This window comes from Jaculus jaculus, chromosome 8 (genome assembly GCF_020740685.1).
Source record: "Jaculus jaculus isolate mJacJac1 chromosome 8, mJacJac1.mat.Y.cur, whole genome shotgun sequence".
NCBI lineage: Eukaryota > Metazoa > Chordata > Mammalia > Rodentia > Dipodidae > Jaculus > Jaculus jaculus.
In genome coordinates, this window is record NC_059109.1 from 56,861,556 (window position 1) to 56,876,871 (window position 15,316).

At 44.5% G+C, this 15,316-nt stretch overlaps 1 protein-coding gene across 3 annotated transcripts in view; it reads left to right on the top strand.

Annotated features, from left to right (window-relative positions):
- The first annotated feature begins 12,380 nt into the window (after positions 1–12,380).
- The window catches only part of Znf106 (zinc finger protein 106), a 93,700-nt gene continuing 90,764 nt past the window's right edge, over positions 12,381–15,316 (top strand). For all 3 annotated transcript variants that reach the window (XM_045157596.1, XM_045157598.1, XM_045157597.1), the window contains exon 1: positions 12,381–12,475. The gene's annotated coding sequence lies outside the window, so the exon portion shown is untranslated. The remainder of the gene's footprint in view (positions 12,476–15,316) is intronic.

The following is a 15,316-nucleotide window of genomic DNA, read 5'->3' on the forward strand; positions in this document are numbered from 1 at the left end:
TGCCAGACATCCACAGACCTTTCCATCTTTACGTTGGTGCGAACAGAGGCACAGCTAAAGGGGTACTGACTCAGACTCTCGGCCCTTGGAAGAGGCCGGTTGCTTGCTTATCAAAGAAATTAGACCCAGTGGCAATGGGATGGCCTCCATGCCTCCAAATAATTATAGCCACCATTTTATTGGTCAAAGACTCAGATAAACTGACTTTGGGCCAAACCCTGAGAGTGACTACACCTCACGCTATTGAAGGAGTGCTAAAGCAGCCCCCTGACAGTTAGCTGACCAATGCCAGACTGACTCATTACCAAGCTCTTTTTCTCAAGGACCCCCTCCCCCATGGTTTCAATTTGCTACCAGTCAGGCCCTCGATCCTGCAACGCTGTTACCCAATCCAGATCTGGACAGTCCATACATGACTGCTTGGAGATCTTGAGCAGTTTACAAGGGATCCAACCAGAGCTCAAGGACGTTCCCCTTAAAGAGGCAGAGCTGACCTGGTATAGACATGGTAGCAGCTTCCTTAGAGATGGTGTCTAGTACACAGGAGCTGCAGTGACAACTGAAAAGACAATTGTATGGTCAGAAGCCCTCCCTCCAGGTATGTCTGCCCAAAAGGCTGAATTGATAGCCCAGCCAAGGCCTTACAGCTAGGCCAAGGAAAGAGACTTAATATCTATACTGATAGCTTTTATGCCTTTGCAATGGTACATGTTCATGGGGCCATTTATAAAGAAAGGGGGCTGTTGACAGCAGAAGGAAAAGCCATTAAAAATAAACAGGAGATTTTAGACCTCCTGTAAGCTATATGGCTTCCCCAAAGAGATAGCAATCACACAGTGCCCTGGTCACCAGAAAGGGGAGGTTCCTACTTCTAAAGGGAACAACAGGGCTGACAAGGCAGCATGAGAGGCGGCCCTCCAGGTTGCTACCAGCCTGGTGGCAAAATTGCCTCCAATGGTGGCGCCAACCTTGTCAGAGAGACCAAACTATATTAACACAGAACAACAGAGGATTAAGACCTGTTATAGCAGCCTGTAAGGAACAAGGATGGTATAAGACACTCCCCCCATGGAAGGATCATCCTTCCATTGGACTTTGCTAGCCAACTCATTGGACAAATACACCAGAGTACTCATCTAGGTCAACAGAAGATTGAGGACTTATGTAGGCAGGCTCACCTTAAAGTTTTTGACTTGCAAAAGGCAGCAGAAGCCGTAGCCTGATGCCATGCCTGCTGCCTGGTAAATGCAAAAAGTGGAGTTTCTCAGTTGGGAATCGGAAAGAGGAATCCGACCAGGAGTAAATTGGGAAATTGACTTCACAGAGATAAAACCTTGTTTGTATGGATACAAGTATTTACTGGTATTTATAGACACCTTTTCAGGATGGACTGAGTCTTTTCCAACCAAGAATGAGACTGCCACAACTGTGGCCAAAAAACTATTGGATGATATTCCAAGGTATGGTTAACCCGTTTTTGGGAGGTGGTGGAAAGAATGTAAGAGCCAAAGGAAGGGTAGGACTCCATACAACGTGCTCCCTCCAGACATAAAATGGCCTGGATATCCATGATCCCTAGTGCCTGACATTACCTACACAAGACCATCATAAGAGGAGGGAAAGATCACCACATCAAGACAAAAGAGACTGATTGAGATGGGGAGGGGATATGATGGAGAATGGAATTTCAAAGGGGAAAGTGGGGGGAGGGAGAGTATTACCATGGGATATTTTTTATAATCATGGAAAATGTTTTAAAATTTGAGAAAAAGTAAAATAAGATTCTAAAAAAAAAAAAAAAAAAAAAAAAAGATAGACGGCATCCCAGCCTCAATACATCACTCACACGTGAAGCCTGTCGACCCACACGTGGATCTGGACTACAATGCACCTAAAGAGAAGCCAGGACTGTGGCGAGCTGTCACCCACCCACAAGATCCACTCAAATTGAGGATCCATAAGCTAGAGACTCAATAATGAAAAACTATGTCCACCTGATCCTTATGATAGCCCTGCTTGGTGTTTAGGTCACATCAGACACTAACCTGCACCGAGCTTTTACTACCAAATGGATACTTCTGGGCCCCAAGACTTCCCCGCAAGGCCTAGGGAGAGTAGTGCACACTTTGATGCTAACTGGTCCAGTTAGCCACTTTTTCCATATTCCACCTAGATCTTTGTGCCCTAGACCATTCCATATGGAGACATCCAAGTCCGAAGGGCAGTAATTGTCAGTCCTATCAAGACTGACAAAATGCCATGGCAACCTGCAGAGACAACTGCCAGGAATAAAAACTTGAAACTGTGCAATTTTATGTTTGCCCAGGGACAAATGACTATGGGATGTGTGGGGAAACGGGAAGTTTCTTTTGCTATAAATGGGGATGTGAGACCAATGCCTCCTGGGTAAAGAAAAATCGAGATCCTATCCAGATCAGTAGAGCAAAAAACCAGACATCACAGGGAAAGAGAAACCCCATTACCATCTCAGTGACAAACTAGCAGAAGATGGGAAGCCAGAAAAATATGGGGCTGAGGGTTATATGCGTCAGGGGATGGGGGTTCCTCTTTCAGATCCAGAAACAGGCTATCCTGGCAGGGCCTCCCCCCACCCCCATAGCTATAAGTCCAGGAGCTCCAGTTTTGCCCATTTTAAAACCCGTGGCACCGGTCTTAGTTTCAGGCACCTCCTGGTTAATCATGCCCCCACCCCATCCTGGGCCCCTGATTCGGCCATTTTATTTGGGTTACTCAATTTCAACTTTTAATTTCCTCAATTCTACCAGTAACCTCACCACAGAAGACTGGTGGTTCTGCTCAGACCCTAGGCCCCCATACTATACTGGCTGGGCTACCACAGGAAATCTGTCAGTGCCTTCAGAAAGCCCACTGAGCTGCTCTTGGGGAAGGTCCTCGGTCATTACCCTTCAAGCTGTACCTGGAAAAGGGCTATGGTGTGATAGGCACAGGGAGAAAACTAGATAGCTTCCCTCACCTTAAGCATCTCTGTAATCATACTGCACCGCAAATGCTGGTATGTCCTACATTGTGCCCCCTAACGGAACCTGGTTTGCATGCACCACTGGCTTAACCCCTTCCACCCACTGTTACTTCAGAATTCCAGCATGTGCGTTCTGGTAACACTGTTCCCCCAGGTTTAATACCTTCCCTTCAGCTCCTAATAGAAACAGTCCAAGACCACCACAGAGAAAAACAAGATTTTGGGGCCTCAGTGATCCTTCTCAAAGTGTTGGTTGGGGCTGGCATAGCTGCAGGAATTGGCACTGGTACAACGGCATTAATTAGAACAAATCAGACTTATCAGGCTCTAAGTAACCTTATAGACTCAGATCTTGCTCAATTAGAGAAGTCTATTCATCACCTAGAGTGATGACTGGACTCAATAGCTGAGGTCATATGGTAAAATAGAAGGGGATTAGACCTGCTCTTTCTACAGCAAGGAGGGCTTTGCCAGGTCCTAGGAGAATAATGCTGTTTTTATGTCAACAGATCAGGTGTTCTCAGAAACAGCCTAGCCATGGTCCACAAGAGGTTAGAAAAAATGGCTAAAATTAGACAGAAAAATCGAAAGTGGTATGAATCTTTGTTCAATGGGTCCCCTTGGTTAACAACCCTAATTTCTTCCCTGGCAGGTCTCTTGTTGCTGGCCCTCACCTGTGGGCCCTGCATTATTAATGCCTAGGTCAAATTTGTTAAGGATCACTTAGCCACCGTACAACTAATGGTTCTAAGGCAACAATACCGACCTTTATATACACCTCAAGGATTTGAGATGGGGCCATACTCAAAGGGAGAAGGAACAAAGGGACCAAACTGATGCCATGACAGGCTTCAGTAAGATGCATCCTAACTAGGCCCAAGTTTCAGTTTCCTGGAGAGGTAGGCAAGACTTCTGAGAAAGGGTGGGCTGTTAATCAACAGTGACCCTGACATATAGAGAAGATAACCACCCAGGGGCTGAGTCAGTTCCTGGAGACATGTCCCTTTCGCACCTTTCACAAGGCTTTCATGCCTTTCGCCCCAAGCAATCAAAGGCATACAACTGTAACTGCTATTTGCCTGGCCAATCATTTTAAAAGATTACCTAACCCACCTAGAATTCCCCTAGTTGTGCTTAAAAGGAGCCTGTGTGCTCCTCTTGAGATCGCAATTTTGTATGAATGGTTGACCCCCACATGCTGGCTCATTCTGCAGAATAAACGCTCTTTGCTTTTACATGCTATTTGAGTCCGGGGTTTTACTTCAGCGATTCTCAGACCCTTGCAGCAGGCAAGCACCTTAATTGCTAAGCCTGCCTGTCTGCTTTTCTGAGTTCTAACTTGAAAAGCAAAACTTTCCCCTTTCTCCTTTCCTATCTCTTTGTATCCTGACCAAAATCCCAAACTATGCTTGCCCAGACACTATGGGTTTCCCAATGTTTCTCTGAGCCTACCACAGCCCCATATAGCCAACCTCTTTTGCTGAACCTGCCTGCTTTCTGGATTTAATTCAAGAGCATTGGGTTGGAGGAATGGCTTAGTGGTTAAAGTATGTGCCTACAAAACCAAAGGACCCAGGTTTGATACCCCAGCACCCACATAAGGTAGATGCACAAAGTGGTCCATATGTCTGGAGTTTGTTTGCAGCGGCTGAAGGCCCTGCAGTACCCATTCTCTCTAGTCTGTCTATCTATCTACTTCTCTCTCTAAAATAATTAAAAATAAAAGATGTATTTTTAAAAATGCAGCACTCTTTTTTCCTACTATCCATCTCCCTTTTCCCAAAAGCCACCAAGACTTATAGCTAACTTACCCTGTGTTTTTTCTCGCAAAGGATCAATTTTGAAGCTTAAAAATATCAAAAATCTCTAAGAAAGAGTAGTTTGAAGCAGGGTGTGGTAGTGCACGCCTTTAATCCCAGCAATTTGGAGGCAAATGTGAGGGGATCTTTGTGAGTTCAAGGCCACCCTGAGACTACATAGTGAATTCCAGGTTAACCTGGGATAGAGTGAGACCCTGCCTCAAAAAAAAAAAAAAAAATCGCTCCTGTTAGATTATCTACCATCATGAAAACAAATGATCATAAATGCTGGCGGGGATGTGGAAAAAGAGGAACCCTTCTACACTGTTGGTGGGAGTGCAATCTGGTCCAGCCATTGTGGAAATCAGTGTGGAGTTTCCTAAGACAGCTAAAAATTGATCTACCATATGACCCAGCTGTAGCACTCCTAGGCATATATCCCACGTACTCATCCCATTTCCTTAGAAGTACATGCTCAACCATGTTTATTGTCGCTCAATTCATAATAGCTGGGAAATGGAACCAGCCTAGATGTCCCTCAACTGATGAGTGGATAATGAAGATGGGGCACATCTATACAATGGAGTTCTACTCAGTGGTAAAGAAAAATGAAGTTATGAAATTTGCAGGAAAATGGATGGATCTGGAAAGGATTATACTAAGTGAGGTAACCCAGGCCCAGAAAGCCAAGTGCCACATGTTCTCCTTCATATGTGGATCCTAGCTACAGATGTTTGGGCTTCTGCGTGAGAAGGAAAAAACTCAGTAGCAGAGACAAGTAAGTTAAAAGGAGATATCAAGGGAAGAAAAAGGAAGAGAGGAGGGTACCTAGTAGGTTGGTATTGTATCTATGTAAGTAGAAGAATAGATAAATGGGGGTGAAAAGGCCCAAAGTGTGCTCAGGGGAAGAGATTGAGTAAAGGAAAGGTGGAGGGAGGGCTAATCAAAATCTAAGAGTATATAAATAAATCATATGGAATCCTCCCGTTTTGGACAATGGAACACTCAGGAGCTATAGGTTGATGCTAGAAATTTTTCAGTGCCAGGTATGGGATACCTTTCAGTGAGTTGTTGGCCAGGAAGGTCCCTGATTCCCCCTAAACATTATAGGCCATTGCTGAGGCCCTTGACTTTCCACCAGGAATAGATGGTAAGACCTTATTGCTGAAGACTCCACATACTTGGGCTGCAAGGCCACTGAGAAATCCTGCTGGAACTGAGCTGATAACCCCCTCCATGTAGACCAGCTGCCAGAAAGCTTGAAAAAGCCATTCTACATGTAGTTCAAATGGGAGGAAGAGATACCACCAGTGAAGATACTCAGCAGTGGACACTGCAAGCCTTATAATTGGCCAGCCAGCCCAAATGAGCCAATGGGTACAATAGTGGCATTTCTGTCATAGTGGGAACCAACTGCCCTCCAATTAGACCAGAGGCCCGCTCCATGGGGGCAAACACATCCCTGATACTGAAAACTTAAAACAGGGGTAGTTATGAGCCCTAGTGGTGTAACGTCTGCTGATGTCGGGAAAAATGTATATCACTATGCTTATCAAACTGCCCAGTAAGCACTTCTCTTAATATTTATAGCCTTATGTTAATGCTACTCTCACTTTGGGTAGAGAATCTTCTCTTTTCCGATGGCAGTGACTTTGGGATGACTCAGAAGGTATCATAGTGCTGGAAAGAAGTGACTGGAGTACTGAGTAACATCTCGATCACACCTTCCAAGGCTCAGGGTCTAATGTGGAAGAGGTGGCAGAAGGAATGTAAGAGCCAAAGGAAGGATAGGACTCTGTACAACGTGCTCCCTCCAGATATAAAATGGCCTGGTTATCCATGACCTCATAGTGCCTGACACTACAAGACCATCATGAGAGGAGGAAAAGACCATGACATCAAAATAAAAGAGAGACTGATTGAGATGGGGAGGAGATATGATGGAGAATGGAATTTCAAAGGAGAAAGTGGAGAGGGGAGGGTATTACCATGGGATACATTTTATAATCACAGAAAATGTTAATAAAAATTGAGAAAAAAAAGTAAAAAATAAAAAATAAAAAGAAAGTATGAATGTAAAAAAAATTGAGAAAAAAAGCCAAAAAAATTTTTTTCTGAGTAAACTGTGACACTTAGCAATTTCCAGAATACTCATTGTTCAAAAAGTGTTATGAGCCACTAAAATAAAGTTGAAAAACTAAAAAAAAAAAAAAAAAAAAAAATTTTCAGTGCCAGGGATGGGATACTACCAGTGAGTTGTTGGCCAAGGAGGTGCCTGATGACCCCAAAACATTATAGGCCATTGCCGAGGCCCTTGGTTTCTCACTAGGAATAGATGGTAAGACCCTATTGCTAAGATTCCACATACTTGGGCTGTAAGGCCACTGAAAAATCCTGCTGGAACTGAGCTGATAACCTCTTCCATGTAGACCAGCTGACAGAAATCTTGAAAAAGCCATTCTATATGTAGTTCAATGGGAGAAAGAGATAACACCAGTGAAGATACTCAACAGTGGACACTGCAAGCCTTATAATTGGACAGCCAGGCCAAATGAGCCAATGGGTGCAATAGTGGCATGTCTGTCATGGTGGAAACCAACTGCCCTCCAATTGTGCTCCATGGAGGGAATACATCCCTGATACTGAAAACCTAAAACAGGGGTAGTCATGAGCCCTAGTGGTGTAACATCTGCTGATGTCTGGATAAGTGTATATACTATGCTTATCAAACTGCCTAGTAAGCATTTCTCTTAATATTCATACCTTTATATTAATGCTACTCTTACTTTGGATACAGAATTTTCTCTTTTTATATGGCAATGACCTTGAGATGACTCAGAAGGTATCATAGTGCTGGAAAGAAGTGACTGGAGTACTGAGAAACATCTCAATTATACCTTCCAAGGCTCAGGGTCTAATGTGGAAGAGGTGGTAGAAAGAATGTAAGAGCCAAAGGAAGGGTAGGACTCCTTACAACATGCTCCTCCAGACACAAAATGGCCTGGATATCCATGACCTCCCCGTGCCTGACACTACCTACAGAAGACCATCATAAAAGGAGGAAAAGATGATGACAACAAAATAAAAGAGAGATTGATTGAGATGGGGAGGGGATATGATAGAGAATGGAATTTCAAAGGGGAAAGTTGTAGAGCGGGTAAGGGAGGGTATTAAGGATTTTTTTGGTTGTTGTTATTTCAAGGTAGGGTCTCACTCTAGCTCAGGCTGATCTGTAATTCACTCTGTAGTCTCAGGGTGGCCTCAAACTCATGGCGACCCTCCTACCTCTTCCTCCCAAGTGCTGGGATTAAAGGCGTGCAACACCACACCCGGTCTTTTTCCTTTTTTTTCTTTTCTCAATTTTTAATAACATTTTCCATGATTATAAAAAAATCCCAGCCGAGCTTGGTGGTGCACGCCTTTAATCCCAGCACTGGGGAGGCAGAGGTAGGAGGATCACCATGAAATCAAGTCAACCCTGAGACTACAGAGTGAATTATAGGTCAGCCTAGACTAGAGTGAAACCCTACCTTGAAAAACCAGCAGGAAAAAAAAAAAAAAAAAAGAAAGAAACTGAAGAGAGAAGGTTTGGGTAGAAGACCCAACTAAGAACAAAAGTTGAATTAAAAAAAAAAAAAGACAAAAAAAATGCAGAGGAAAGTGTGCTTGGCATGGTAGTGCACTCCTTTTCTTTCTTTCTCTTTTGGTTTCTAGAGGTAAGGTTTTACTCTAGCCCTGGCTGACCTGGAATTCGCTACATTGTTTCAGGGTGGCCTCGAACTCATGGCGATCCTCCTACTTCTATTTCCTGAGTGCTGGGATTAAAGGCGTGCGCCACCACGCCCCGCTTAGTAGTACGCACCTTTAACCCCATTATTTAAGAGACAGAGGTAGGAGGATTGCCAGCCCAAGACTACATAGTGAATTCCAAGTCATCCTGGGCTAGAGCAGGATCCTACCTGGGGAGAAGGGGAGGGTAATTAATAAAAGATTTTGCATGGATTAGAATAGTCATGGAAAATGGAAGAAAGAGGGAGAAACTATCTTCACTTGTAAGAGGAAGTATTAGTAACCTTGCTTATTTAGTAACAGGAAGTTAAAGTTCTCTGTAAGGTCAGAGACTGATCCTCTGCTGATTAGAAAGGAGCTGGGCATTGAGAGTTTAAGGAAATCCCAAAGTTTCCAGATATTGTTGTTGAAGTTGTAGATAAAAGTGGGGGGAGGGCATGTTGGTAAACACCTTTAATCTTAGAATTTAGGAGAAAGAGGTAGGAGGTTTGCTGTGAGTTCAAGGCCAACCTGAGACTACAACAGTGAGTTCTAGGTCAGCCTGGGCTAGAGTGAAAACCTACCATGAAACACCAAAAAGAAAAAAAATAGTAGGGCTGGTAGGCCCTGTTGAAGGCTTGTTTATGTCTGGTAGAGGGGCTGGAGAGGTGGCTTAGTGGTTAAGGCACTTGCCTACGAAGCCTAAGGATTTAAATTCTGTTCCTTAGTACCTATGGTGGTACATGCATCTGGAGGTCGTTTATAGCAATTAGAGGTTCTGGCATGCCCATTCCCTCTCTCTCTGCCTCTCATAAATAAATAAATAAATAAAAGAGTGGTAGAATGAATTCAGTAATTTCTATGCAGTGTAGCTTCCTGAAGTAATAATCATTGTTGAGGGCAGGGATGAAGAAAATATATGGTTGAATTTATTTAAGGTTGGAATGGTGATGGATATGGTACCATCGTTCTCCATTAGTGACAGTTTTGCCCTCCAGGGGACATTTGGCATGGACTGGAGAGCTGCTGGAGTATTGTTGGCATCAAGTGTCCCAAGGATGTTGTTAAGCATCTTGAAATGTACAGGTGGCAGAGGTAGGAGGACTGCTGTGAGTTCAAGGTCAGCCTGAGACTACTACATAGTGAATTCCAGGTGTGCCTGGGCTAGAGTGAGACTACCTCAAAACACAAACAGGGTTGGAGAGAAGGTTTAGCACTTAAGTCATTTGTCTGTGAAGCCTAAGGACCCAGGTTTGATTCCCAAGTACCCATGTAAGCCAGATGCACAAGGAGGCACACTTGTCTGGAGTTCATTTGTAGTGGCTAGAGGCCCTGGCATGCCCATTCTCTATCTGCCTCTTCCCCTCTCTTTTTCTCTCCCCCTCTCACATAAATAAACAAATAAAATATATATTTTTAAAAAGTATAGGACATGATCTACTCAAAAATGGTGAAATTCCAGAGGCTAAAAAATCCTGATCCAACATTATCTTGGTGCTCACAAGTATCTCACCTCAGTCTTCCATGGGCTTTTCCTTGGCCTCTGGCTCTGAACTTACAGGGTAAAGCAAAGCAATTCTTCTGTTGTATGACTTAAGGAGAGTGGAATGAGCACAGCCTATCACAGACCTTGAGTGTTTCAAGGATTTATGATGTCACAAATACACAATAGGAAATTTCCTAAGCCTCTAGAAGGAAACCTGGATTCACACAGAAATGAAGCAGTTTTTTTTTTTTTTTTTCAAAGTAGGTGTCTCTCTAGCCCAGGTAGACCTGGAACTCACTCCGTAGTCTCAGGCTGGCCTCGAACTCATGGTGATCCTCTTAACCTTTTATCTCCCAAGTGCTGGGATTAAAGGTGCATACCACCACCCTTGGCTTAATGTAACTTTATGTTAGTTTCTAAAATAGCATCCTTGGGCTGGAGAGATGGCTTAGCGGTTAAGTGCTTGCCTGTGAAGCCTAAGAACCCCGGTTTGAGGCTCAATTCCCCAGGACCCACGTTAGCCAGATGCACAAGGGGGTGCACGCATCTGGAAAGTGTCTGCAGTGGCTGCAAGCCCTGGTGCACCCATTCTCTCTCTCTCTTTGCCTCTTTCTCTGTCTGTCACTCTCAAATAAATAAATAAAAATAAACCAAAAACATTAACAAAATAAAATAGCATCCTGAGGGAGTGGGGATGATGCAAGTTTAATAATACACTGTGACAAGTGCCTAAACTGAAGGACATAAGTGACTTCATATTGTGAACTTATTTATACAAGGAGGTTCAGCTTAGCTGGTACCTTAGGATATGGTCTCACCTACACTTGAACTTTATGCTTGGCTTGCTTTATTTTAACACAATAGGTCACCACAAGACAAGATGTTTTTCTCGCTGTTGCTAAATGCAGGTTTTAGTTTCTATATTAACTGGTGCTTGCTTGCAGTGGTAGGATAAGGAAAAAGCAGGGAGGGGAGATTCCAGAAAAGTTCCTTTTTTTTTTTTTTTTTTATATCAACTGAAGTTAACTCTTGGTTTTGTAAGATTATGATTACTGAACTTCTGAACTACAAAACTCAGATGTGACATCCTATAGATTTCTCCTATAAAAGGTGCCCTGAAATACAGCTTGGCACTGCATTCAGGCTCCTTTGAGTGGAGCTGGCCAGCTAATAAAGATTCTTTTCCTACTACTCTGCGTCCCTGTGGTCTTCCCTGGAGGTATTCAACAGAACACTTTAGGTCTGAATAACAATACGATCCCAGTTTTGATGCAATATCTGGTTTTTGATAGGTGACATTCATGGGTAGCAACATCCTATAAGATTTTATCCTACTTAACTCAGAAAATTTAAGTTCCAAGAAAACTTGTAATTTTCCCAAAGCCAAAAATTGCTAACTAAAAAAAAAAAATTAAGCTAAGATATGAACCCGGATCTATCTTATGTTTGTTTTGTTTTCAGAGTTAGAGTTTTATTTTCTAGTGCAGGCTGTCCTGGCACTTACTATGTAACAGTGTAGGCAGGTCTTGAACCTGCTTTTATTCTGTCTCTGCCTCCCAAGTGCGCAGATTCACTGGTGTGAACCTTCATGCCCTGCTTTGTATCTGTTTGTTGCAAACCTCTTGTTCCTTCCATTAAACTTCCTTCAACAAGTAAGGCGTGGTTTTGAAATCTATTCAAAACAGTTGTCACAACCTGTGACAGAGCGCTTACGGAGAGTAGAAAAGAAACTCAGAAAGAGCCAGAAGAATGAAAAAGGAGCCAGGAAGCCAGGCGTGGTGGTGCACGGAGGTAGGAGGTTCGCCGTGAGTTCAAGGCCACCCTGAGACTCCATAGAGACTTCCAGGCCAGCCTGGATTAGTGTGAGACCCTACCTCGAAAACCCCAAAACCAAAACCAAACAAACAAGCAAGCAAACAAACAAACAAACAAAAGGAGCCAGGCGTGGTGGCGCACGCCTTTAATTCCAGCACTTGGGAGGCAGGGGTTGGAGGATCACTGAGTTCAAGGCCTTCCTGAGAGACTACATAGTAAATTCCGGCTCAGCTAGAAAGAGCAAGACCCTACCTTGGGGGAAAAAAAAAAAGAAAAGAAAAAAGAAAAAGAAAAAGGTTCAGGCAGGCGGGCGCAGCTAAACTGACAACTGCAAATCTGCCCGCCTTGCTTCTTGCAAACGTTTTGAGCGAAGCCTCTCCCTGTGTCCGTTGTTCCTTCTGGTGTTCCAATAAAGCTAGGTGATTGAAGGAGAGGGAGCGGGCGGCGGCGTGCGCCTGCGCGCTGGCGGCGGCGTCTGTGCCCGGCGGGGAGCGGGTCCCGGACGGGCCGGGGGACCCGGAACTGGGTGGGGGTCGTGTGGGGCATCGGGGAGCTCCTCGCCGGGCTAGCGACGGCCCGATGGAGTAGAAGGGGTCGGCTGAGAACGTGAGTATCGCGGGCCGGCCTGCGGAGCGGGTCGCGGCCCCGGCGGTGCCCGCGGCTCGTGCGCCCGCAGGCTGCGACGCGGGTCCCGTCCCGGGCGTGCGGCGCGGCCTGCGGCGGCTCCCGGCGCGCCTGCTCGCGGGGGCCGCGACTCCCGCCGGCCGCGGGGCTGCGGGGCCTGACCTCGGCCAAGGTCGCCGGCCGCGCGGCCTCGGCTGGAAGGGTCTGCGCTGACCGCCGAGCTTTCGCCGGGGGCTCGGGCTCGGGCCTCGGCGTGGCGTGACGGACAACTTGGGGCGCTTCTTAACAATAGCAACTAGTTGCGGAAAACTTGGGACACTCCCGGTGCATGGCTGTGGAGAGGAAGTGCTTTGTGCCGCCCTCGCCTGTCGGCTCAGTTTAATCCTCGTTGAGTAAAATAAGCCATGTTGTTGGGAAGTTTGAAATTTCAGTGGCTGTTAACAAGTTGTGACCAGGTGGAGGAGTTTTTCTCTTCCCTACCAGATGCATGCGGTAACCTCATAATGGTTGCTGGAAGCCGCAGGTAACAGTTTTTACTAGGAGCCTAGGATTGTTTTAGGTATTTATTTGAGAGAGGGAGAGAGAAGGAGAGAAGGAGAGAATGGGCGTGCCAGGGCCTCCAGCTGCAAACCAACTGGAGATACAGACGCCACGTTGTGTATCTGGTTTACGTGGGTCCTGGGGAATTGAACTGGGGTCTTTTGGCTTTGCAGACAAGCGCCTTAACCGCTAAGCCATTTTCCAGACCCCTACGACTGTTTTAACTTTTACTGACTTTGATTTGAGAGACAGAAAGAATGACGTGCGCACTCCAGGGTCTCTAGCGCCTGCAAATGGACCTCCAGATGCATATGCCATCTCGTGTATCAGGTTGTACGTGGCTACTGGGGAATCGAACTTGAGTCCCTTAGACTTGGGAGGCAAGCGCCTCAACCACTGAGCCATCTTCTCTAGCACCCTCTCCTCACTTAAATATTTTTTTTTTTCCAGGCAGGCACGCACTCTAGCCCAAGCTGATCTGGCACTCACAGCAATCTTCCTACCCCTGCCTGGGATTAAAGGCCGGGCTCCCATAGTAAACTTTTTTTGTTGTTGTTTTTCCAGGTAGGGTCTCACTATAGCCCAGGCTGACCTGGAATTCACTATGTACTCTCAGTATGGCCTCGATCTCATGGCGATCCTCCTACCTCTGCTGGGGGATTAAAGGCATGTGACACCATGCCCTGCTGTTAGATAATCTTAAAGTTGATTATACGATCTGTTCTTTAATTTGGCTCAGAATAAAACTGGCAGGTAACATATTCAGATTCAAGTAGATTTACTTACCACCTCTTATAAGTGTGCCAAATATATGCAGGCCAGTCACACACACAAAACCCAAAAAACAACATCATGATTTTTTTTTTTTTCTTTTGAGGTAAGAGTCTTTAGGCTTAGGCTGACTTGGAACTTTGTAGGTCCAGGCTGTCCTCAAACCTACAATGATCATCCTGCCACAGATGTGCAGTACTGAGCAGACCATAATAAGCTTTGTAATGGCAGGTGATTTTTTTTTTTTTTTAACAGCACCTTTCAGATGAGGTCACTGAGAGCTAAAGATAATTTGCTTTTGCTGTGGGAACTAGTAAAATTCCTCTCAAGTTCCTAAGCTCATCTTTTTCTGTTACACTGTTATTTTAAGCATTTCTGTTAGGAACACAAACTGTTACAAATATGTCAACAGTTAACTTTTTTTTTTTTTTTTTTTTTTTTTTTTGGTATTTTCAACAGCAGGCTCTCACTGTGTAGTCACAGGCTGACCCAAACCATGAGTGCGGGATCAAAGGCATGCCTCTCTGCCCTGCAACAATTAACTTCTCTTTGTTTTTGTTTTTCGAGGTAGGGTTTCACTCTAGTCTAGGCTGACCTGAATTCACTATGCAGTCTGAGGGTGGCCTGGAACTCAAGACAATCCCCCTGTCTCTACCTCCTGAGTGCTGGGATTAAAGTGTGCACCACCACACCTGGTTTAGCAGTTAGCTTTTTTTTTTTCTTTTTGGTTTTTCGAGGTAGGGTCTCACTCTAGCCCAGACTGACCTGGAATTTACTATGTAGTCTCATGGTGGCCTCGAACTCATAGCGATCCTCCTACTTCTGCCTCCCTGCTGGGATAAAAGGCATGGGTGCCACCACGCCTGGCTCAGCAGTTAACTTTGGAGTTTAAAAAATTGCATGTTCAGGATTCCTTCTGTTTTAGCCTCCCCAGTTACTACAGGGGCTTACTACTCCCTCATTTTTTCATTTAGTTTCCAGTCAGAGGCTACATGTAATATTTTGTTATTATGTATCAAAGTCTCTTGAACTCTGGAGTTATTGGACCCTTTTAAAAAATTATTCCTGGATTTGTTGGAGAGACCTGGTTAGTTAAGTAGTTATATCTGATTGCTAAATTTGTTATAAGCTTGAAGCTAGAGTATAAGGATTGATTGGATTCAGGTTAAACACTTTGGTGACAATGTTGACCACACTGTATATTATAATTTTCTTGCTAATAGTGATACTGAGTTTGATTAATGAGCTTTGGTGGCAAGTTTAGCCTCCATTGTGGTTATTGTTTTGTTTTAATATTTATTTTAATGTTTTTTTTCTGTTTTTTTCAAGGTAGGGTCTTTCTTGCTCTAGCCCAGGCTGATATGCAATTCACTACTTAGTCTCAGGTTGATTGTGAACTCAGGGTAACTCTCTAACTTCAGCCTCCTGAATACTGGAACTAAAGATGTGTGCCACCATACCCAACTATTTTTTTTTTAATAAATTTATTAATTTGAGAAAGATTGAGAGAGA